This window comes from Hippopotamus amphibius, chromosome 9 (genome assembly GCF_030028045.1).
Source record: "Hippopotamus amphibius kiboko isolate mHipAmp2 chromosome 9, mHipAmp2.hap2, whole genome shotgun sequence".
Lineage (NCBI taxonomy): Eukaryota > Metazoa > Chordata > Mammalia > Artiodactyla > Hippopotamidae > Hippopotamus > Hippopotamus amphibius.
The window spans coordinates 124,394,133-124,420,060 of NC_080194.1; the positions used below are offsets into that span (position 1 = coordinate 124,394,133).

A 25,928-nucleotide genomic window follows, 5' to 3' on the forward strand; every position below is an offset into this window, starting at 1 on the left:
TTATGATTTTTTTTTCTGATTTAAGAAGTAAATAATGGTGTTTCAAAGCATTCTTATCTGTACTCTTTAAATTGCTAATAAGGATACACATTTTTCATACTGTTCATTACTCATAATTTGGAAAATAAGCTTTTATTAGTTATAACTTTCATGTATATATGTTTCTCCAAATTATGACCCAAAAAATCCTTCTTTTAAAAGTAGTAACTGGAAAATTGCATATCATCAATTTATAACCACACACACATTCATATTTCCTATATGTGACTTTTCTCTACCAGTAAAAAAGACAAATTAAAATTTTAAATAACATTATCTTACATAATTTCTGAGCTGAACTTAATTTCTAAAAATTACCAAGAAGCATTTTTTTTGAAAGCTGGAAAGAGTGTCATCCCACAGTAATAAAAATTAACACCAAGATAAGTTACAAAATCACAACTTTTCTTGAATCCAGCAAAGAGGTAAGGCCACAAGGCAACCAAATAAAGTCCTAGATCCCTCTCACACATGGAGAGGAAGGCCAGGTGGATTGTTCCAATAGTGGCAGAGCCCAAGAGAAAGGCATGCCTGACATACACATGGGATCTAGTGGGACAGATGGACAATATGCACGACCAGCATGAAAATTAAAGCAGAGAGGTGGAAAGGATGAGGAAGAATCAAGTGGAAATGACAGAAATAAAAAGAACAGCATCAGAGATAGTACCAGAGACAGACTCACCACAGCTGAGGTAAGAATCAGTGAAGCTGAGAACAGGTCAACAGAATCCCAGAGGAAAGAAAGAATGGAAGGAAATATCTGAAGAAATAATAGCCAAAAATTTGTCAAACACAATAAAAGGCATCAAACCACAGATCCCAGAAGCATAGAGGACTCCAAGCAAGATAAATACCAAAATCACATCACATCCAAATTGCTGACAACTAAAAATAAGGAGAAAATCTTAAAAGCTGCCAAGGCTGGGGTAGGGAGTGGGGAGACTCACTACATTCAAAGGAACAAAGGAGAAGAAATACAGCAGACTTCTCTTCAAAAACAATGCAAACTAACAGACTCATAGACTTCGAAAACAAACTTAACGGTTACCAAAGGAGAAAGGTGTGGGAGAGGGATAAATTAGGAGACTGGGATTAACATATACACACTACTATATAGAAAATAGATAACCAACAAGGACCTACTGTATAGCACAGGGAACTCTACTCAATATTCTATAGTAACCTATATGGGAAAAGAATCTGAAAAAGAATGAATATATATGTATATGTATAATTGAATCACTTTGCTGTATACCTGAAACTAACACAACATTGTAAATCAACTATATTCCAATATAAAATAAAAATTAAATTAAAACAAAAAATGAAAACAATGCAAGCTAGAAGACAAGTACTTTGAAGTACTGAAAGAAAAAGACTCAACACAAAATCCTATACCCTGAAAAAATATATTTTAAAAATTAATGTGACAGGGAGAGATTTGGGGATTAGCAGATGTAAACTATTATATATAGAATAGATAAACAACAAGGTCCTACTGTATAGCACAGGGAACTATATTCAATGGCCTGTGATTAACCATAATGGAAGAGAATATGAAAGAGAACATACATATGTGTAACTCACTCTGCTGTACAGCAGAAATCAAACACAACATTGTAAATCAACTATACTTCAATAAAATTTTTAAAAAATTAAAGTGAAATGAACACTTTCAGACAAACAAAAGCTGAGAGTATTCATTTCCAGAAGACCTGAACCATAAGAAATGTTAAAGGAAGTTCTTCAGTCAGAAGATGAAGAAAAGAAGAGAAAGAAAACTAGATCTACACAAGAAACCAAGAGTTCCTGAACTGGTTTAAAAAGAAGTAAATCATAACAAAATAAATTAAAATAAAATTTAGAATCCAGTTCATCAATCACAACTAACCACTTCTCAAGTATTCAGGAGTCACATGTGGCTGGTGGCTACCATACTGTATATTACAAATGTAAATATTTCTGTTATTGCAGAAAGTTCAGTTGGAAAACACTGCTCTAAAAGGTAATTTACTGTCAAAAGCAAAAATAAGACTATTATGGGGTTTACAAGGTATATAAAATATAGTATTATGACAATAATAGTATTGTGTTCTTACAAGATTCTTATGCAATGGATCAAGCAGTATAACATTTGAAGGTAGACTGTGATAAAGTAAAGATGTATACTGCAAACTTTAGGCGATCACTAAAATAGGTTAGAAAAAGAGATACAACTAACGAGTTAACAGAGGAGACAAAAATGGAAACAGAAAAAAATACTCCATCCAAAAAGAAAGAAGAGGAAAAAGGAAAAAAGAATACACAGGACCAGGCATAATACCTGTTACCAACAGCCTGATTATACACCTAACAAGGCTGAATTTTAGTGTGTGTAAATTATGCCTCACTAAACCTGAATTTTATTTTTAATGAAAGGAAAAAAAATAACCAAGGAGTCTTTGTCTTGAAAAATTAGTTAATTTTGGCCCCACAACAGAGGTATAAGACTATTATTTCAGTAACTGTATAGAATCATTTTATATTTGAAAAGTTCTGGGCTGCCTCACTGACTGCAAAATTCCCAAGAACTGTGCAAATACAGGTATTCCTTGCTGGTCATCACACAGCTTATAAACAGTAAAACTAGGAGTCAGTTTAAGTTGATTCGCCTAACCCTAAAGTCCATCCTTTAACTAAATCCAACAGGATTCTGAATTTGAAGAGTTTATGAATTGAGTCACAAATGCATTTAAGAAAACCGGCTCTTGCTAAAACAGGGCAGAGGTCTTATAGGATTCTTTTCCCCAGTATTGGTATTGGGGGTGTCTGCACTTTGCAAACACAACGCTTCTGGTGCACTGGTCAACCTAATGGGGTTCCCAGCTGTCAGCTGAACAAATAAGACACGAGATTGGGAGCAGACCAGTCAACGCAGGTGCCCGTGGGTGACTGCTGTCACATGTTCACTGGTTGCTGGACAACTGTCTCCCAGGCACAGAGGGAGGTACCCTCCCCACCAGGAGTGGGTGCTGGTCCCAGCCTCTTGCATCCTCCCTCTTATCCAAGGATGTGAGAAGGAAATGTACCAGCAGATTGTCCACAGAGAAGAAAGTTTAAAAATGATAGAAGAAAAGAGAAGTCAAATATTTCTTTGTATGGAAAGTCCAAAAGGTTATTTTGAAACTAACAAAAACACAAGTAAAACCATTAAACTTTAAGAAACCACTTTATGCAGAATATCAACAAAGTGAGCCATGAGACTGCACTGCCAACATTGAAAAGCGTGCAACAGAGTAACTTATTTTTATTATTATTTATGCAGTTTAAAGAAAACAAAGAATGATGATATTTTGAATACTATTAATACTTGATTTTAACTGCTTGTTTTATCTCTACATTAATATTTTAAACCCCAGAGGATTCTTAACTTATTGTAGAAATGACAAAGGAAAACTGGATGTATTAACAAGAAATCTGCTTCGCTGAAAGCATGCACTCCATGAGCATGTAAGTACCCGCTATGTACCATACACCGGAAATACAAAAACATTGTAATATGTGTCCCCAACAGTCCACAGTCCTGTGAAGGGAAAGGACAACTCTAATAACTGGTCAAAGCAACAGGAACTTAATACAGGTTTAGAATTCATCCGCCGTGAAGGCAGAGACAGGAATGCTGCACTCTGCCTGGGGCTTAGAAAAGCCTTCTTCACAACAGAGAAGACATCAGAGCTGGTTCTTAGAAGGTGAGCACTGGCTCGCCAGGCACAGATACTTGGCTAATGAGAGAGCCCGGCCTACTCGGGAGAAAGGCAGAGAGAGTTTTTGGAGAAAGTGACCAGTTCTAAGCCTGGAAAAATTGGATGCAGGCCTATCATCCTGAAAGGTATCAGTGTTATTTCTTTAAGTGACAGATACCCAGTTAATGAGGAGAAAAGGAAAGCACAAAAGTACTAAGTAATGACAAATCAAAAGCAGAAAAGCATTAGAGCCCCATCCCTCAGGTTTATGCTTGGTTGTTCATCTATGATGTCCCTGATAGAAAAGCTAATGCACTAAAAGGAGAAATTTCAAAATCAAACCCAGGATTTATGGTGGTAAACCTATAAACTGTTCCATCGAGAAATTCAACAGAACAAGAGATTCAGATTTTGTGCCTTTTCTGTCCAAGTGACAAGAGCTTTGCTTTTCTACCTCCCGTTCCGTCGCTTTACATAACCTGTCAAGTCACACAGAGGGATGAGTGATGTCCCCTGCAGATGAGAAACATGCAAGGTTTCACCTCCGTGGTCTAAGAGGCTCTTGTGATAACCGGCAAGAGATGAGGCACACAGGGGACTTAAGAAAATACCTGAAATGGTTACAAGAAAGTGAGAAGTGCATCCAACCAGGAGCTACAGTCACCAAGGGGCCTCCATCCATTTGATATAAGAGGCACTGACAAACTAAGGAGATGTCTATTAGTAACGCCCCAAAGAGATCTGAAGGACAGGGTAAATGAGAATCAGTCTCCTTTCTGTAGGTGCTCTCCATGGCTAGCACACGGACAAGCTATTTTGACTGATTGGATTATGAGGTATAAAATGGGGCCCACATTCAGGGATTTATTCACAGGAGTTACAGTTTTGTTAAAAACTCACTCACAGGCCAAATGGCCTTATCATGGCTGGATGGAGTAGCGTGGCCTCATTCCGTTCTAGAAAAAGAGCGCTGAGGACAATTCCTAGCGCCACCCGAGTACAGGGGAGAGAGCTCTCACGAGGGCAGTTTTTGTTTCTGGTCTGCTCAGGAGTTCTTTTCGGCTGTGGCCGAGCAAGCACCTTTCCCCAAAGTCCTTTAGAAATTAAATGGCCAGTTTGGCGGCAATGAGCACTTAAGAAATAGGTCAGCATTTCCTTTATTATGGTTATTTCCTGCACTTTACATCACCCTTTCTTTTCTTAGGGAGAGAATACACACACACACACACCACCCCCGCCAGAGTCCTATGTTACTGTAACTCTAAGCAGAGAAAATGTATACGTGGTGCCTGTACATGTCAGTTCAGTAAAAAGAAACGAGAGATACAAAGACTGGAAAGGAAGGGATTTTAAATTTCTATGACTTTCCACCAAGAAAATCTAAGACTATCTGATTTTTAAACACCAGAACGAATAAGCATTCAATTAAGTGGCCAGTTACACAGAAAAATAACTTTGTCAGCTTTATAGTTTTATATGAAGTTAAACACACACTCACCATACAACCCAGCAATTCAACTCCTATGTATTTAACCAAGAGAAATGCAATTATGTGTCCACAAAAGACGTGTGAACGTTCATAGCACCTTTACTCATCCTAGTTGAGAACTGGAAACAACCCAAACATCCATCAGCTGATGAGTGGAGGTTTTTGATTGTGGTAGATCCATCCATACAAGGAATACTACTTAGCAATAAACAGGAACAAGTTTACTGATTCATGCAACAACACTGATGAATCTTAAAAGCATTATTCTAAGTGAAAGAAACTAGTCACCAAGTGCTACATACTGTGTGATTCCATTTCTATAACATTTTGCAAAAGGTAAAACTACAGTGAGAGAAAATAGATCAGTGGTCCCCCTGAGCTGGGAACAGGAGAGGGACTGACTGCAGGGCGGTCATGAGGGACCTTTGGAGGGGTGATAGAAATGCACCACATGAAGTGGGTTAGTGGTGCACACGGCACCACACACGGCAAATGTTTGTGAAAACTCTTTGAACTGAACTCTTAAAAGGGGTGAGGTTTTATTGTTCTGCACATTATAAAAATGGGCAACTTCCCTGTACACCAACAATAACTAGCTAGAAAACATAATGGAAAAAGACCCCAGCCATAGTAGCAATGAAAAATAGTAAAACTTAAGAATAAATTTCAGAACCATGTGAAAGCTCATGAAAAACTACAAAACTATACTGAGCAACATAAAAGGGACTCGTATAAATGAAGAGATGCCCTGTGGAGAGAGATGCCAGCTGGCTGGATGAGATGACCCAACAGTGAGAAGATGTCAAATTAATCTGTAACCTGAAAGAATTCATCAAAATGCCAAAGGGAGTTTGTGAGAAAACAACAAACCTAACTTTGATCTGGAAGAACAAATGCACAAAAACAGAAAGCCAAAAAGACCTGCAAGAACAGACTCACATATGAATCAGAATTCTACACAGTCATAAGTGGCACATATCGATATATGTTATATAATTCATAAACCAGACACATCAATAAATGGTACAAAATAACTGCCTAGCCACTGGGACCACCCATGCCCCACACTCAAATAAATGTTAGACGGTTTAAAGATATCAGTATAAAAAAAGAAAAAATACAAAAGCATTAGGATCCAATCCTGGAGTGGGGAAGGCTTTTCTAATTACGTCACCAAAGGCAGAAACCATAAAAGAAAAGAATGACAGGCATGCCTAGATAAAAACGTAAATTTGCACATGTCGAAAAACACCATGATTGAAAGGCAAGTTATAAACAACATATATGGAAGACAAAAATTTAAGATACTTATATAAAGAGATTTTTTTCAAATTAATAAGGAAAAGACACATACCTCAATTCACAGGCAACTCATAAAAGAGGAAATACAAGAGAGCAATTCATATATGAAAAAAGGGTTTGGCTTCACTAGTAATTCACATGCACAAAGACAATGGCCAATAAAGGTGTTTGTCACATTATTATAGTTTGCGATACTGTATTTCATCAAATCTAAGATGCTGATTTTAAGATGCATCATTACATTTTGTTCTATTGTGAAATGAAAGACAGGAGTGTCAATTAAACTATGACATGTGAAATTCTGTGATGCATCCTGATTTGAGGGGCGGCTGGAAAATGCACATCTTGGTACCATGATATATAGTAACACAAAACTGGACAGAGATGTCCTGAATAAGTTGTAGTATATCCCTATGGCAAAGGTTTACAGTAATTTAAAATGATGATATAGATGTATATACAGAATAACGGTGAAAAGACATTCATGATCTACTATGTGAACAAGGAGGTTGTAAAACAACATGTTTACTATGACACCACTTTGTTAAAAGATAATTATTGGTATATATATCTGCATTGAAAATGTCTAAAAGCCTTATATCCAGATTTTCATAGTGGCTATCTGTAGGTGGTAAGCATGTTTTATCTTTTGTTTGCTCATCTGTCTTCTCTGAAAGTTAGACCACAAACGTTCCACTTTTATTATTAAAAAAAATACATAAAAATAAGGTATCCACACACCTGGTCATCTGTCTAACGTAAGGCTTCAAAAGTTACACAATTCCTTAAAGATGCAATATTTACAGAAGAAAGAAAAAATGTGAAACAATCTAAAAGCTCAGGCAGGACATGGTTAAACAAACCATGGTCATTCCTTCCAAGGAACATTACATCCTCCTTACAAATAAGAATGTGTGAATTAAAGAGATGCACAGGAAATCTATCCAAAATAGCAACAGAAGCCGAAAACAAAAATTGGGTGACATCAAATTTCAACCAAGAAGAAATTACTGCTTGTACCTGATGTGAAGGAGTTATATAGTCTTATAAAGAGGTCACTTAAGGTAACAGCTTTTATATAATTCTTTGTTTTTATCTTTTCATTCCTTTTTCATATAAAATTAGTTTAATAGAGGCAAAAAAAAAAAAAAAACTTTCCAGAACCACATTAGCATTCTATGGGTCTCTAACATTACTCTCTAAAAACACTCCATATAGAAACAAACAGCCAACAGACAGCACTCTTCCCTCATCTTCTCTAAACTCCTTAGTTCACAATTTTGCTTTTCTATAACCTGTCCAACAAAAAAGCAAGTCTCACACAGAAGTGCCTATGCTACAGGGAAACGTAGCAAGAAGTTTCCTTCATCTCTGTGTGTGCTTTTTTTTCTATTTTCTGGTTAAGGAAAACATTTGCAAGTTCATAAAAACAAGGAACTAAAATTAGGTAGAGGAGAACTGAACCTTGACTCACGGTAGGGAAAACATTATTTTTAAACTAAGAAATATTTATAGGCCTGTGCTTTATGGAAAAGGAAGACAGGCGTGCTAATGTATGTCGACGGAACAGCCCGGGGCAGGGACAGGAGGCTCAGGAAGAGAAAATACTTTCGCTGCATGTTTATATTCCAGGAGCCACTGGCACTTAACATATTTTTTTCTCATGGAATATGCGTTAGAACCAATAATTATAAAGGATTTGAGAACGCTATTCACTTAACATTAAAGAAAATGTTGCAAACAGCTCACAGCACACGATGAAACTATCTTCGCCTCCTCCTACTGCCATCCTTGGGACCGGGAGTGCTCCTGGACCCTAGGAGTGCTCCCTGACTCCAGGAGAGCTGGCTTTGCTCTAGGCACCTCATCAGCCCTACAGGACAACCAATACTTTCCAGAGCTCCCAAGGGAAGTTTAAGAAATATGTTTGTTATAAAGTTTTTTTTAAAAGACACAGAGGTAAAACCTAAGACACTTAGCAGGTAACTACTAAGGAATAAATCTCTTACCCATTAAACCCAAGTTCATCTTGACACAACACCGCTCAAAACCTTCAAGAGTGCTTTACCTCTCACCACATCAAGTCTAAATGTCTTCCTTTCATTCATTCACACCCACGAGGTCAGCCCCAGAGCACCTGAGGTGAGCCCCCGTCCAGTGGGGGAGGGGGTGGTTGTACCTGCAGGGGCAAGCAGGTAAGAGCTGCTGGAAGGGGCCAGCAGAGCGGGGTGGGGGAGGGAGTCCTTCCTCTCTGGGGGCTGAGGAGAGGAGAGGACTGCAAAGAGGCCCTGCTCTGAAAAAACTCAGCTGGTAAGGGTGCAGACCCAAGGCAGAAAGAATAGTTGTTCCAGGTCTGAAATTGTGAACCAGATCCCTGGAGTCTACTGATTCCCCTCAGGAGTTCTTTTTCTCCCAAGAAGCTGCAGCAGCACCAGCCACTGCATCCCACTCTGCTCTGCAGAGATGAACTACAAAATCTCAGTCTCCAATCGCGCTGCCTTGTACTACAATATATTTCAATTAATTGTCAGTGTTAGTTAAGGTTAGCCTGTGAGGTTTCTGTGTTTTCCATAACAGCTTTTTTGAGATACAATTCACATACCATACAATTCTTCCATTTATAGCATACAATTCAGTGATTTTTAGTATACTCACAGCACTGTACAACCATCGCCACAATCAATTTCAGAACATTTTCATTGCCTCGAAAACAAACCCATGCCCATAAGCAGTCACCCTCCATTTCCCTTCAATTCCCCCAGCCTGAGGCAACCACTGACTTATTTTCCATTTCTACAGATTTGCCTGTTCTGGACACTTGAAACCATTTAATATGTGACCTTTTGTGTCTGGCTTTTCACTGAGCAGGATGTTTGCAAGCTTCATCCTCATGGTAGCGTGTGTCAGTGCTTCATTCCTTTTTATAGCTGAACAGTAGTCCATCGAATGGACAGACTGCATTTTGTTTATGTGTTCAGCACCAGATGGATATCTGGATTGTTTCCACCTTGGGGCTGTTATGAATACCATTTTCCGGTTTTCTGGGTGCACAACTGGGGTGGACTGCTGGGTCACGTGGTAACGCTGTGCTTGATCTTTTTTTTTCCTTTAAGAACTTTGAGATACAATTGACATACAATAAACTGCACATATTTAATGTGTACGATTTGGTATTTTTTTATTAGTAATGTATATATGGCAATCCCAATCTCTTAATTCACTGCCCCCCCCAACAGCCCCCCCCACCCCCAGCTTTCCCCACTTGGCGTCCATATGTTTGTTCTCTACATCTGTGTCTCTTTTTCTGCCTTGCAAACTGGTTGATGTGCTTGACCTTCTGAGGAGCCACCCTCCCTGGCAGAGGCTCCACCTCGCACCCCGCCAGCACGATGGGCATGGTCTGGGGTAGTTTTGAGACAAGGACCACTTATATCCTCGATCCCTAGTAGATCCTCAAAAACCTTGTTTAATGAATGGGTGTGAGCAAACGTGGCTTTAAAAAGAGAAAGCAAAATGCAGCCCGACAGCAGGATAACAGGGCACTTTCAACGGTTCCTTCCTGGCAGGATGCTGACATAGGCTACCTGTTCCCTCTGTGCCCTGGAGGAGCTGCCCCCTCTTACCTGCAGTTCTACCTTCCCACCTACAGGCTTGAAGAACATCCTAACAGAAGGTGAATGACATCTGCTGTGACCCTGTGGGCCCAAGGGCTGCCTCAAAGTGGGGGCTCATCCACTCGTGTGCATGGTAATCCACCTGCCCTATGGAGTTTCCAAGCTGTGCACAAGGGCAACTTCTCAGGGGGACCAATAAATACACTTTGGGGGGGGGGGGGGCGGCACCACTCCCCAGAGTGGGGGCTGAGATGGCACTGGAGCATCCCACCCACCCCCACCTTCTCAGCAAACGGCCTCTGCCCTCACCCTCATCACCACAGAGGGACTCTGCATCTTCCTTTGCCCTGAAAAAGGAAGAGGAGTTTTCTGATTAGAAACTCACTTTTCTCCTCTTCTACCCTGAACAGTACTGACACTTGGTAACACTGACAAGTTCACATACTCTTTCTTGTTTTAACTACATACAAACAAATAAAAACGAACTATGGACCAATGACCATGTTTGGGAGCTGAGCACTTCTGGTAGCCAATGTTTTTTTAGAAAAACATTCTATATTAAGGCCCTGCTGTGGGAACACTGCTGGCTGTGGACAGTATTCCACATCCCCGCGCTCGAAGGACAGTTGAGAGTGTCCAGACAGCACAGGAGGACCAGGGCTCACTCAACCCCACGGAAACCAGAGGGGAAGCCTAATTTTACCACTCTGTACTTAGCCAGTTTGGATTCATTTGAACAAGAAAGTTCCTAGAGCTGTTTGGGGCTTTTTTTTGGGGGGGGGGGGTCAATATTTAAATAGCACTTTTTTAAAGCTTGCCCTAGATACCAACTGTTTATCTAACACACAATTCCAAAATTGCCAAATCCAATGCCAGCCCAAAGGGGACAGCCAAAGCCCATACGTTTATCAAAAAGAGAAGGTCTCTAACATTATAGTTCTTTTCCTAATCACAATACCACTCTGACTTACAGGGAACAAAGTCATTATTTCAATCAGGATACACCATTCATAGCTACCTATTACCAGCTTGGCTCTCAACTGAGAGGATGTTTGCTGAAACATCTGATTGCCAGATGTGACTTTTAATAGGGTCCTTCTTACAAGTTTCTCATTTTAAAAAGTGGCAGAGGTCTGTCCAGAAGTTAAACATAGTTACTCTATGACCCAGCAATTCCACTCCTAGGCATATACCCAAAAGAACTGAAAACCTGTACTCAAAAAAAAAAAAAAAGTTCACAGCAGCACTATTTGCAATAGTCAAAAGGTGGACATAGCCCAAATGCCCATAAGCAGACGAATGGATAAATAAAATGTGGTCCACCCATACAATGGAGTATTATTCAGCCATATAAAGGAATGAAGTTCCAGTACATGCTACAACATGGATGAACCTTGAAGATATTATGCTAAGTGAAAGAAGCCAGACACAAAAGGTCACATATGACCCATCCACATGAAATATCCAGCGCAGGCAAAGCATGGAGATGGGAAGTAGATTAGTGATTGTCAGGTGCTGGAAGAGGGAGGAATGGGAAGTGACTGCTAACAAATACAGGGTTTTCATTTGGGGCAATGAAAATGTGCTCAAATTAGAGGTTGTATAACGCTGTGAATGTACTAAATGCCAATGAACTGTTAACTTTAAAAGTTATTTTTATGTAATGTGAATTTCACGTCAATTTTTTAAAAAGTGAACAGAACATCAGGAAACTGTAAGATTACCTACGGCAAGGAGGAGGGTGGCAGAACAGAGCCCTTACAAAGTTCTCCATCTGGTATGAAAAGCCCAGCATCAGTTTATAAAAGCAATCAGGGCAGTACCACCAGGCTTGTAGTTTAGACTGGGAGCCAGTCAGGTTCAGATAAATCCTAAGTCCCTACCCAATGATTTTTCATGATAGTCTTACAAAGACTATCATAAGAAATGTCGACCCTGACCCCAGACTCTGGGCAAGCAGCTCAGGATGCCCTGTGGAGAAGCATGAACTGAGCACTTGACATGTAAAAATACATTTTTCTCTACCTGTAAAAGGGAGGATGTGGGAATTCAAGTGCTGTGTCCACGGTCTTAAATCAGCCATAATATCCATTAACATCTCTTCAGAGAGATGAATGTACCTTCTGCCCACCAGACACAAAATCACAAACAACAGTGACTATTTCCTCACCCTGCTCTATTTCTCTGCGCAGCCCCATTGCTGTGAAACACTGTGTCCAGCTTCTCGTGTGTCTGGTTTTACAATCTCCCTTAGAGCGATCCCCATCCCGATCCCGCTGTGCCTGGATCTCACGGCGGAGGAGAAGCACATGCAAAGGGCAGGTGAGCACCAAAGATGAAAGGTGAGTTGTCTGGATAGGAAGGAAGCCTGCATCTGCCTCCCTCCTTGAATCTGGGGGTGGGTCCTGACATTAGAGCTCCCACTCCTGCTGTGCTCCCCCCACCCTGCCCCGCTTCCTCACAGCTGCTGGGCATGGGCTGCGGGGTACTGTCGACTGCATGGGTTTCAACACTTATGAAACAGGTTGGGGGAGGGGAGCAGGATGAAAACCAACATCTGCTAAACACCTACCACGCACCAGGCGCCCTTACATGCACCATCCGATTTGATCCAAACCAGAACCCCTCAGGTCAGGCAACACACTTCCCTAAAGAGAAACTCGACTCTCAGATGGCATTTATTAACATGTTGACTACCTGGACAGTTAGGACGTTGACAACCCATCCTCTTAAGAATTGAGTCTAACCTTAATTTTTAACCTTAGAGAACAGCCTTACTAAACCAGAGGGCCGAAGCCTCCCTAGGCTTGGCAGACACAGGAATGTAACCTGCGGCGTGAGAAGCGAGCACAGATCAGGTAACTTTGGAGTCGCCTGGGCCTGTGTTGGGCTCCTGGCACCTGGAAGAACAGACTTTCCTAAAACAAACAACAACCATCGACCAGCATCATACTAAAGGCTGGACAACTAAATTTGGGGGATGCAAAGCCATTCACGCTTTCAGCTTAAAACAAGGCTTATCCTTCCCTGGCAGTGTATTAGAGGATGCCCAACACACACACTTTCTATACAAGCAGCTATTCTTACCAGATGCTTCTTGGAAAAGTCTGCAGAGGACTTTCCCAAAATTCTGGTAAATTTCAACAACAATCAATATACTTCCCAAATTTAACATTCACGTTTTAGTTTTATAATACAACCAGTTATAGAATGAATTGTTAATAAATTCTAATTAATTCATTATTAGTTACAGAATCTAATCTATAACTCCCATTTTCTATCTCTACACACAGAAAAGAAACCTACTTCAGTCTTGTAGAAAACATGCTCCATTTACTAAGACACAGATTTGATTCAAATTTCCCTTTCTCCTCCCCTCTAAAAATATACTAAAAATAACTGTCATAACATCTTACTCATCCTCAACTCAGTACCTAGCAACTTATTCAGAATATAGCTGACAACCAAAAACTTGCACAGAGATGGAACACTCAGTCTTTTTAATCAAACTATATCTGCAGGGTTAATAAGCTTGGTTATTTGAGGGTTTTTTATGGAGTAAAGTGAAAACCAGGAGCAAACCTGTTACAGGAAAGCATACCTGTTACAGGATAGCTACATAAGCTGATAGCAAGAGAGCAAGCAGAAAAAGTATTTCAAAACATAAGAACTGGAAAAGCAGAATAACCTTGGTTTATTTAAAGTAAAGCAAAAATTCCTATTTTCATAGTCAAATTGCTATATCGACAAAAGGCAAATAAGCAATAAAAATAACTGAGTCAACAAGAAAATTAAATTTTATTTGGCATATTTCATGTTTATGAAGGTAAAAAAGTGTTTTATACATTTCAGAAACATAAAACCAAATGTTGAAACTCATTAGAACAGGAAAGTGTCTGACTGACTAAAGGGAAAGACTTATTAATACTATATTTGATATTTATATCTAACAACCATATCAAATGAGGCTAGTTTCAAAGTCAACCACATGCTACTTCCAAAGCTGTCTATTCAGGTACTGGCTTGGAGAAAGGAAGAGGATCAGAGAATTTACTATTTAATCAACCTGGATCCAGCTTAGATAAGAGGATAGCTGTTTAAAAAAAAAAAAACTAAACTGATTATGTGAAACATTTACATTAAACTACAATTCGTTATTAAATCTCATTTATTCATGTCTTTCAGGAAAACTTCTACACATTAGTGAAAATGAAATTACTATATTTTAGTCGTTATATTATTAAATAATAAAAGGTTTTTTATCACTTAAATTTATTTTCAAGCAATCAGTTTGTTGATTTCAAAAAAAAAAGAATAATTTTTCCATCAACTGATGAATAGATAAACAAAATGTGGTCTACCCATACAATGGAATATAATGCAACCAAATAAAGGGATGAAGTAATAACACAGGCTACAACACAGGTGAACCCTGAAAACAATATGCTCAGTGAAAGAAGTCAGACACAAAAGGCTACATATTGCATGATTTCACGTGTATGAAATGTCCAGAACAGGCAAATCCACAGAGACAGAAAGTAGATTAGTGGTTGCCAGGGGCTGGGAAGTTTAGGGGGGAATCGGGAGTGACTGCTAATGGGTACAGAGGTTCATTTGGGAGTGAGAAAAATGTTCTAAGATTGATTATGGTGATGGCTGCACATAGCTGTGAATACACTAAAAATCACTGAATTGCATACTTTAAATGAGTGAATTGTATGATACAGTATGTAAATTATATGTCAAAAAGAGCTGTTATTTAGAAAAGAAAAGAAGAGCTTAAACCATCCACTCTAAGAACCTTGTTCATATTCCCTGTTCAGGAAAGTTCCACACACCATAAGCAATGTTGCTGAAAGAAACAGAAACCTTAGTGCAAACTGGAACACCTCCAGCAGAGTATATGGAATTGGAAATTTAATAGCTACTAAATAAAGTAACATCATGACTAGCGCTATGAAAGCAAACATTTCCATCTGAACTTCAAATGGCAGAGGGACAAAGTTGTTATCTTAGAATCATCAGCTCTGAAAGTGTTCATAAATCACAATTTCTTTCAGGAGCCAGAAAGAACACAGAGTTAATTAAGTTATTCCAGCTGAGAAGGTCACTATGAAATGTGTGTTAGAGACCAGAAAAGTCCTTGGAAATGTTTTGTTTGCATGGTTGTTCCAAAAGTTTTTAGCCTCCTGCAATTACTGACACACTGAGTCAGTTGCCTTAGTTGGTAGAAAACATATGACTCCAACAGGCTGTGAATAACAGTTTCTCTAAGGGAAGCTACAATTTCACAAGCTGGGCCTTTGTTGAGGTGAAATTCTAAGGTCGGATGACACATGTACCCAGTGTCAACACTGTCTTTCAGGACAAAGTAGAGTGTTTTTCCTTTTTGTTTTGTTTCACCAGCCATGCAAATCAGAAAATGTTGTATTACTTTCCATGAGCTGCTTTGCTATGCTTTGCTATTTATAAGAAAGGATAAGAAAACCATTCAAATCTTTCATAATCCTTTATAATTAAATCCAAGCATTTCTTTTTATCATTTGGTGACCTCTAATTTCTAATTAAGAGGCCTAAGAAAGACACTTTCCAGGTGTACTAATTTGGGGGCTACTAAAGCCACACTAACTACACAGTAAATATATAGGACCCTGGTACACTAACTACACAGCTGTACAGTCAGCGGGTCTTAGGAACCCACCATCAGGAGCAAGTGAGTCTTTTATTAATGGAATAATCGGTAAGAACGTTATTAATCCACTATTTGCTGTGTTCTACTAGTGGCAAACTTGCCAACCCAAGTGAAATTCATCTTACTGGCAACTAACCTTCCAATCTCTCTCCAAAATAATGTTCAAACAGGAACTGAAGCACATTTTTAAAATTCAATCACTTCACATTTTCTCCATTTCAAAAGTATTTCTCAAATTTTCAAAATCAAACGGGGTTCCTCTAGTGATACCCTGCTTTATAAATAAATGTGATAAAAAAAAAGTGTAAATTATACTTTTGTAACTCAATTTTATTCACTTATATTCAAAGGTAGTAAAGAATCCTTTAGAATATTAAGAATCTTACCACGCCCTGCAATTTAGCAGTTAGGTAAATCTGAGTTTCCATATGCTAAATTTATCTAAATAAGGGTTCATACTTCAAACAAATGGATGAAGAAGAAACCAGTTCTTCATAGGAAGAATGCATACTATGCTCCAATCACAGAAGCTCAGCTATTCTTAGAAAAGGTGGGGGGAGGGGGAGGTATTTAAAGCACACCTAGTTTAAACTTCACATTTTACAAACAGGAAGAAACCGAGAACCAGAGAGATTGAATTATTTTCCCGAAAGTGCTTAACTAGTGAAGAAAACATCTTAAGATGAAAAGCTAATCTACTAAACAAATTTACTTTTTCAAATATTAAGATAATCCTATAAAAGTACTTTTCTTTCAGAACATCCCCCTCCCCTGGTTTCAGACATTTCATTCACAAAACAAAAATTAACATTAATGCCCATAAGAAGCATTTCTCATGGGGAAAAGAACTCATTTATGAAGTTACAGAATGCAGTGTAATCCACACTCAGGATGTTAACACCTAATAGGGCAAAACTAACTAAATCAATGTGCAATACTCTCTTTTACTTGAAATGTCACAGCCTTAGTGGAATATTGTATGTTGATATCCATAAACAAGAAAATAAATCACCTGCATGTGGGTTTTCTTCCTCTCTACAAACTACATGTTAAAAAACCAAAGTTAATATTTCCCACACAATTCAAACACAAATATAAACGATCCAAAAGCTGCTTTCAGTAGCACATTTTTCTTTGGGAGGAAAAAAAATGAACAGAATTTAATAGCATTACATAAAAATCCTGGAAATTATGCACAAAGATTATGCTGGAGCTTTGCCAAAAAAAGGGTATGCTGGCTTTTCATGTGCAAAAAAGATAATCAAATAAGAATTGTAAGGAACTACAGTATTACTGGAGATAAATATACTGCCTGAAATCTCCATTTTAAAAAGCTTAAAAACGATTGCCTAAACTAAGCCATTTGACCCCACATTTCCTGGGCCCTAAATAAACACTTGGGTTCCTGCCTGGCGGCCTTCCCCGCAAGACCTGGGAGCCAGGGACTGCCCACTCTCCCACACCCGTGGGCCCATTTCACACACCCAGGCACTCTCCCCTCTCCTTCCCTAGGTTCTTTAAAGACCTTACCCATAGCCTCTACTTAACCAACCATTCAACTACTCCTGGAAAACCAGTTGTTGCCTTCCCTCTCCTTTCTGGTTTGTTCTGTGTAAATGTCTGGGGTGTGGTTTCACACACATGCAGAACAGAATTTGAGTAGTTACAATCTTCACTCATTCATGTCACAAACACTGAGCATCTGCTATATGCCAGCTATGCTTCTGGCACTAGGAATACAGCGGTAAATAAAACATGCAAACATTCCTGCTCTCAAGACACATTCTGGTAGGGTGGAGACAGATCAGAAGCAAAATAAATAAGTTATTCAAGACAGAAAGGAGAGTGGCAGGGTAGTCATTCCAGGAATCACTATTCAGAACAAGGTTCCTGTGAAGGGGATTCTTAGGGTGGGGCCTCCTGGGACCTTCCACAGCTGTCCTGGGGTCAGGGCTCGAGGGCTAGTGGCACACTTCAGCCTGCAAACAGGCAACCTGCATTTTGGTCTAGGGTTTTCTTTCATTTTATTGTTGTTTATCCTTATTTACCAATATTCACAGGCACCTGTCCCTCAACAAGCGTTAGTGGGAAGATACCGGAGACAGATATGCTGCATTGCTCTATAATTGTCAGTTGTGAGAATGTCAATTAAAGCTGCCGATGAGCTTGGAAAAGCACGAACCATTTGCTCAGCAGTGCTCTTTCTTCATATAAACATGCGTATACTATAAATTTTCTTTTCAAAAAAGGAGAGGGTAAACCTTAGCTCTGTCTCACTAAACAAACATACCAAACAGAATTAATGAGATTTTAATGCCTATAATTTCTCTACTTCATAAAAATGTTACTAGATGAGCACAAATCCTGCCAGTCTGTATGAAAAGGACTCAGGGGCCAACTCGAAAGGGCTCCCACAGGCCCAAGATAGGACAATTTGAGCTTAAAAAAAAAAGATATCTATAATGGAGTGAAATACACCAAAGAAGCTAAAATCCAAGAGTTTACATTGATTCTTGAAAAAAGTCACTGGTCACCTTCACAGGATGTTAAGAAACTCAGCCTGAAAACTGGTGGATAACGGGAAAGAATCAAATACAACACAAACTTCTAAACATACGCAGTTCCCAAGATCCTAAGATTCCACAGTGGTTGAGATAACACCATGCCTGAAAACACTGTGTGAACAGGAAAGAGCTGAATGAAGAAAGGTATAGTTGTTTTTCTGTTGTTGCTGCTGCTAAGAAAACTGCCCCCACTTTCAGTAACACTAGTTAGTGAATCTAATCTCTATTAAGAGTTATCATGTGCCAAGTACTTTTCTAAGTGCTTAACGTTATTTTCTCCTTTAATCCTTACAACAATTCTATGAAGTGGTGACCAATGTCTTCTAATACAGTCCTCTTGGATTAAATACTGGCTCCACCACTTAGGAGCTTCTTCTATCTGTGTGACCATCACAAGTTACTTAACCCCTCAGTGCTTCAGTTCCCTCACCTGTAAAATGGAGATGATAGATCTCCCTATCTCCAGCCCTTTTTGTAATAAGATCAGCAAGTCTAGAGCATATTTGTTTAGGTCATTATTTGATTAATGTCTACTTTCCCTTCCAGGTTGTAGGGTCTAAGAGGGCACAGCATTCTATCTCCAGAACCTAGTCCAGGCCTCACATACAGTACAAACTCACTTGATATTTATTGAATAAATAAATGAGTTTATAGCAGAATACAGTAGAGCGGCATAACTAACTGCTCTGGTGCAAACTTCATCCAATATCTCCAGAGTCCCAAAGCTAAAGATTTTCCCATAATTTCTCAACTATCAAGGGTCACATCATCTTAAGTACCTCTAAGCTCTGGAGACCAGAAGCAGCCCAAGAACAACACTGCCTAAACTCCCTAGAGTTTTAAGTAAAGAAGCTGCCAAACTTGGCAGCTACAGTTTAACTAGGGCAAGTTATCTGTGTTCTGTATTTTGGACACTTGCCCTTTTTCATTTGAGAAACTGACACAATCACAGTCCCTGGTGTGTTCTGGGTTTCAGTACCCAATTATGCAAGATGTGCACCAAATAGAGTGCAGGAAAAAAAAAAACACCCTTGAGGGTAGTACAAAACATGACTCCCCAAGGCAGAAGAGTTGGTTATTATTTATGGACCACCTGTTGCAATTGAGTCACTATGCTAATAAGTGCTTTACTTGAATATCATCTCGTTTGAGTCTCCCAATAGGCCTCTGACAGAGGCTGTCATTCCTAGCTTGCCCAAGGTTCCACAGTTCAGAAGTGAGAACTGAATCCAAATGTATGGGAAACCAAAGCCCATGCACGGGACCGCTTTAACTATTCTGCCAAAGAGGGAGCCCTGCAAAAATAAATCAAAAAACAAAGTTGACAGTCTTCATCCTGACCCCTCAACACCAGCATCAGAGATCTGGCAGAATTAGAAAGGATTTTTTTGAGAGAAAGGATGTGTATGAACTGAAGTCACTTGCTACTTCCATAATAAATGTCACACCTCTATCCCAATTCCAGTGTGAGCTGTCCCATCTACGTGAGAACGTGTGTTTGGGGAGTAGGTACAAAATCCTCACTCTTCCTATCTTACCACTTCGGGAAGTAGTTCTCAAAGTACGGTGTGCAGACCCCCACAGGTCCCTAAGACTTCTGTAGGGCATCTATGAAATCAAAACTATTTTCCTACTAACACTAAGACATTACTTGCCTTTCTCACTGTTGACATTGGCCTTGATGGTACAAAAGCAAACATGGTTAAGACTGCTGGTGCCTGACTACGAATTAGGGCGGTGGCACCAAACTGTGCCGGTCACCAATGAGCTCTGTCCCACCACACACTTGTAGAAGGAAAAATCAGTCATCTGCACTTAAGAATGTCCTGTGATAAAGCACTAAAATCGAATAACTGTGTTAAATCTTGAATGCGTCTCTTTAATGTTCTATGGGATGACATGGGAACAGCACCGCCCAGAGCACTGACGTGATCAGCTGTCACCAAAAGCATCTGCAAGCTGAACTAGCTGTCTTTTGGATAGAACATCGTTTACATTTGACCCACAGACTATGGTCACTCAGACTTGAGTATCTGGCAGACTGTTCCTGAAAAATGAATGAAATGAGTCTGTCGCTTCAAGGAAAACAACTGAGAGTATTTGTTGCCAAGGATGAAACTCAAACTTTCAAGTGAAAACCAGAATTTTGGAAAGCTTTTATCTGCCACTGTGAAGCTGGCATCTTCCCAATATTTAAAGACTTTGCTTATGTCATCATTTGGAAGATCTGCATAACTCAAGAAACTATAGTTTTCCAAACGACCGATGCATGATGTTACAAAATCACACCTTGGTAAAGGTTTGTTAAAAAATCTAGCGGGGTTTTGATAGCAAACAAAAAAAATGATTAGTAGGATTTCAGATTCCATATTGCAACTAACCCTTAAGAAAATACCACTTCTTGGATGTTGTACAGTATCAAAGAAAAACATCCACAATTGTCTAAAATGGCTATTAAAATGTTCCTCCACTTTCCAATTATATATCTCTGTAGAGCCAGATTTTCCACACATTCTTCCACATAATGCAACAGACTGAATGCCAAAGCAATTAAGAAAATCCAGTTGACAGGCTTAAAAATGGCTAACATGGTAAATACTCATTATGTGTAATGACCATACTCTCACAATATCGAAATCCAAACAGAAATACCAACACTGAAGTCACCAATCAACAGAAAGAGGAAAATTTAGGCACCTGCACACACACGATAAAAAATTCACCGTGTTCCTCTTTTCAAGATTATTATTCCACAGCAAAGTACACAGGCAACACTGACCAGAAGGTAGAAACACAATTATTATTTGAAGGCTGGCTAACAGAAGAGAACTCTGATATTTCTTTACTTATTCTCTTTGCTTCGTTTTAATTTTTTCCCTTTCTTAGTTATTCTATCTGAAAAGATGACCCTTCTCCCTTCATTCCACCTGCTTCAGCGAACCATAACCTTAATTTTCTTTGCCAAAGGCTAACTCTACTCAAAACCTGGTCCTCAGAGTTAACGGCTGTGTGCTCCTTCTGGAAGCCATACAATTTGATCTGAAGGAGCCTGAATAAATTGTCATCAGGGGCTGCCTGAGCACCAACTCCACAGCTGCTTGTCGTCTCTGATCCCAGATATCAAGCCAAATTTTCTGCTTCATCCTATTTCTGCCCCTTGCTACTCAAGAGACTGTTTCAACATGCACAAGAGAGTCCACTCAAGGATGCAGGTAAGCAGGGAGTTTCTCTTCAACATGACTTAAGAGGGGACACCAAGCGGTCTGCTGTGGGCAAGCACGGCCGTGGCAAGGGTTACAAGCTCCACTGGGGACAAGCTAGCTAAACTACCAGGTGAAGCCAGGGGTGCATTCAAGCAAGCAAAATGCACCCCAAACTAGTATGTAGCCAGGGCTCCCAGCTGTAGTTGGCATGGGACTGGGGAGCCCAGACTTCCAGTTTGGGACAGCTGCTGGCAAAAGCAGAAGCGCCAAGTGCCTCCGTCCACTGTCAGTTTGAGGAGTGGCCCCAACAGGGGCTAGACAGCGACTCTTCCAAGTGCCACCCATCAGCACATGGTGCACAGCTCAGTCACCAAGGTGCCCAGTGGGTAACCATCTCTCCCAATGCACATCAACAGATCTTTCCCTGAGCTAAAAGCTTGGTTTGGGGGGAAAATCTTGTTTTGTTTCTGCATCTTACAATGCGACAGCCCCGACATTCCCTCCTACAAATACATGAGGGTTGGTGTGGATTTGGAGTGACTATGCATCTTTATCTTCCTAGTATTTAAGATGAGAAAAGATGACTATTTTCTGACAGTTTCACCTCCTTGTGACTCTCTACCTATGAAAGGAAAAACTAACCATTCTAGATGATACTCCTCACCTTTTTTGCTTGTGGCTCAAGACAGAACAGAACAGTCAGTACCCTCTTGGGCCCGGTGGTATGTCCCAAATGGTGTAGAAGGACCATCACTCAAATCAGACTACTTCTCCCTAATCTTTAATAATAACTGCCCATCACTTTTTGGATCATTTCCAAAATCCTAGTCCTATGTTGAAAATTCTTTCAACCTTCTCTCTGACTGGCCACCTTCTCTAAAATTTCACACACACTCTTTCACACTCACACACTCTCACACATGCGCTCTCACACACGCGCGCTCTCTCGCACACACAGTCACACACTCACACACTCTCATACACACACTTTCTCATACACACACTTTCAAACACACTCTCACACACAGACACTCACACATACTCTCTCTCTCTCACACACACACACACACACACACTCCATATCCTCCTCCCTGTTTTATGTCTTCTCCTTAGAACTTAACAGAAAACAAACTTTATCTTTTACTTGTTTACTGTCTTACTTCTGTTTACAAAAGCACCACGAGGGCAGAAAGTTTTGTCTGTTTTGTTCATTGCTGAATCCCCAGCACCTAGAAACATGCCTAAAACAAAATAATTTGTTGAATGAATGAATGAATGGACAAGCAGGGGTTCCTGGTTTCATATTCTACAACTTGACCCTCCATTTTCCATTCACACCACTGAAACTTCAAGCTCTCACCCATTCCTGATGCCAAACTGTCCCCACGTCAATTCCAGAAACTTGAAAAACCATCTCTGGTTCAAAGAATCAAGCCCCTCGCCTGCCCCTGCCATCCTCTTAAATCTGGCTCTAAATCCAATCCAGCTGATCTTACTACTGCTCACATCTGTCCCCTCATCTCCACCACCACTGTTGTTACCTTGGTCCAGGCCACCACTGCCTCTGCCTGGGATTTAATGAATCTCCAACCCAGTTCCTTAGAAATGAAAGAGTAAACTTTCTCAAACTGCAAATCAGATCACGTAAGCTTCCTGCTCAAAGCCTATTGGTGGCTCCCCATTACCTACAGATGGTATCCAAACTCCTTCCCAGGTGATAAGAGCCTTCCCTGTCCTGATGAACTACTTAAACTGCCCAGTCCACCAAGAAACACAACCCCAAGCCTTTGCCCATGCTTCCTCCACTGCACCGAATGTCCTTTTTTAAATCCACCTGTAGAGCCACTGCTTGACCTCAAGACCCACCTTGGGTGCGTGCACCTCTCTACTACATTCCTGACTCTGTGGACTCCATGATGTTTATACCCTCAAGCTCGCCCAGGTCACGAACTGTCACAACTCCACCTGCGTGTCTATGGGTGGACCTGGCTCCACCAGGCACTGTGAGAGCACAGCAAAGATGCTCGCAGGGTGAGTGAATGTGCAAAAATAATGAAAGTCCACTTTCTGCAAAGCCTGTTCAATCAACTTACAGAGCAGCAGCTTCCTTTCACGCTGCCAGGCTACTGGAATTCCCAGTTTACTCAACGGATGTTCATTTCTTCTGAATCCTCTACTGAGTATTTTTTAATCCCAAAATCAGAAAAGGGGACAAGAGGATAAGCTAACGCCCAAAATTGCATAGAGAAAAATAGCTACCACAAACCCAAACATGGGCTAAAAGGAATCTCATGTATATAACCCTAACCCCCTGTATGAAAAGGGTCTTCTACAAATTATGCTATCATCTCAAGTGAGCAGATTTGTACGTCAGGAAAATTGAACTGTGCCGTTTCAAAAAAGGCCAGGAAGTTGTGTAGACATCCTCTATTACTGGGGTCCCGTCCAGAGGTTTTTCAAAATGAGCCGAATAAAGCAAAAATCATGGTCTCAGGGAAATTGTTAAAGGAGAGAATATCATATAAAAAAAAAATCACCCTTTAAGCTAAGCCTTCTAACCTTCCCCACCTCCCATCCAGTGCTAAAACTTTTCCTTATAAATACACAGTGTACACAAATTTAAAGAAAAAGTAAATTTACCAAATTTACACTATGTGAGTTTTTTTTTAAATCAACAAACTCATTCTAGCATTTTTTTTTTCTTTTTTGGTCAGTGTCTTTGAGACCTTTGATCTGTAAGTTGAAAATAAAATTACACATAAATTAACAAAAACAGGTGTTGCCAAAGAGTCAAAGACGTGGCAATTTCTGGACATACTTAATGATTACATCTGCTTTTATTTTTGAAATTCAAGTAAGACACTGTTCAAAGCACCACTTACAAAACTGTTATCACTGTCATACTTCATCTAATGTAGTACAGTGCTGCTCCATTCTCTGGAATCTGTCCCACAATCCCTGAGGACAGAGCCTGCGACACTCAGATCCTAAAGTTGCCTAAATGTTGAGCAGGGATTACATCTGCACCCCACTCCACTGGCAGCTCCAGACTCCAGAGCAGGAGCCACCCTCCTGCAGAGGAAGACACTTGTCACAGCAGAATCTCTTAAGCAAACTGCAAAGTGTAGTTTCTGACCTCATCAATGTAGCCCTGCAAGCTCTCTAGGCACACAGAATTATCAGGTGAAAATATTTTTCTACTTTACCCACAAATTCTTCAACTGCTAGCAAAATTAACAGAATAAAGAAAAATTAGGATAAGAATACAGCACCCTCATCAGATAACAGATAAGTAAACGACATGGAACTCCAATCACAAGAGAAAGAAAATAACAACTGAGCTCAGGACTGTGTCAAGGCTGACGACCTAACCAGGTCCTCAAACTCAACCACCTACAGGCGCTGATTTACACTATTATTTCTCCTGTCTCTGATTTAAGCTGTTACTTCTCCTTCTGAGGATTCCCTTTCCTGGGGCTTTTCACTGTGTAATTATGCAACGTGGGGGCACCACAAAACAAAATACAGCTTTACAAATGTTGGCTTTTTAAAAATCAATGTTATTTTCTCTACATACTTCCAAAACAGATGTTCCCCTCAATCCAGAAGACTTTAGTAAAATATAAGGACTGTTTTAACAAAAGAGGGGAGAGGATGTTATTTAGAATTCTTTCTTTTGATCCCACTTACTTATATATCACTTTCCAGACCTCAAAGATTTTTGTCCTAAGTGAAAATAAGAAAAATAAAATAGGAGAAACTCAGTGAAAACACCAAGAATAGCAGGAAGGAGCTTAAGACAGAGACAAATCTGAGGGGCTGGGGGAGGGGGTCTAAACACTGCTCTGGGTACATGTCTCACTTTCAAATCACCTGGTGGTTTGAGGAGTTCAACATTCTAAAATGCTGTGGTCTGTAAGGTAAGACAATAACCATGATAAGAAAGCATCGTTAAATAAATGAAAGCTGAAAATGCAAAGATTTTAAAAAAAAAAAGATCTAGGCAAAAGGCAGTGTGCACTTAGGGGTACATAATTTCATCTAATTCTCAAGGGTCCTACAGGGCTGAGCCGACTTCCTTATCCCAGCAAAGTGAGGCCTAGAGAGAAGAAAAGTTTTATTCTTCACGTTTTTGGGAAAAGGCATAAAAAAATGTTTTGATGGGGCCTAAGGGCGACCAGATGGATCGCAAAGGCAACTTCATGTGCTTCAAAGTTCTGACAGCTGAAGGGCTCTGATCCCCTTACACTCAGCAAACCTGCCCCAGAATCTCAGAAACATTAACAGCCGACTGGCAGGA

General features: G+C 39.9%; 1 protein-coding gene across 2 annotated transcripts in view; it reads right to left on the bottom strand.

Moving 5' to 3' along the window:
* ADCY9 (adenylate cyclase 9) overlaps positions 1-25,928 on the bottom strand; it is a 116,472-nt gene that overhangs the window by 87,614 nt on the left and 2,930 nt on the right. The window lies entirely within an intron of this gene.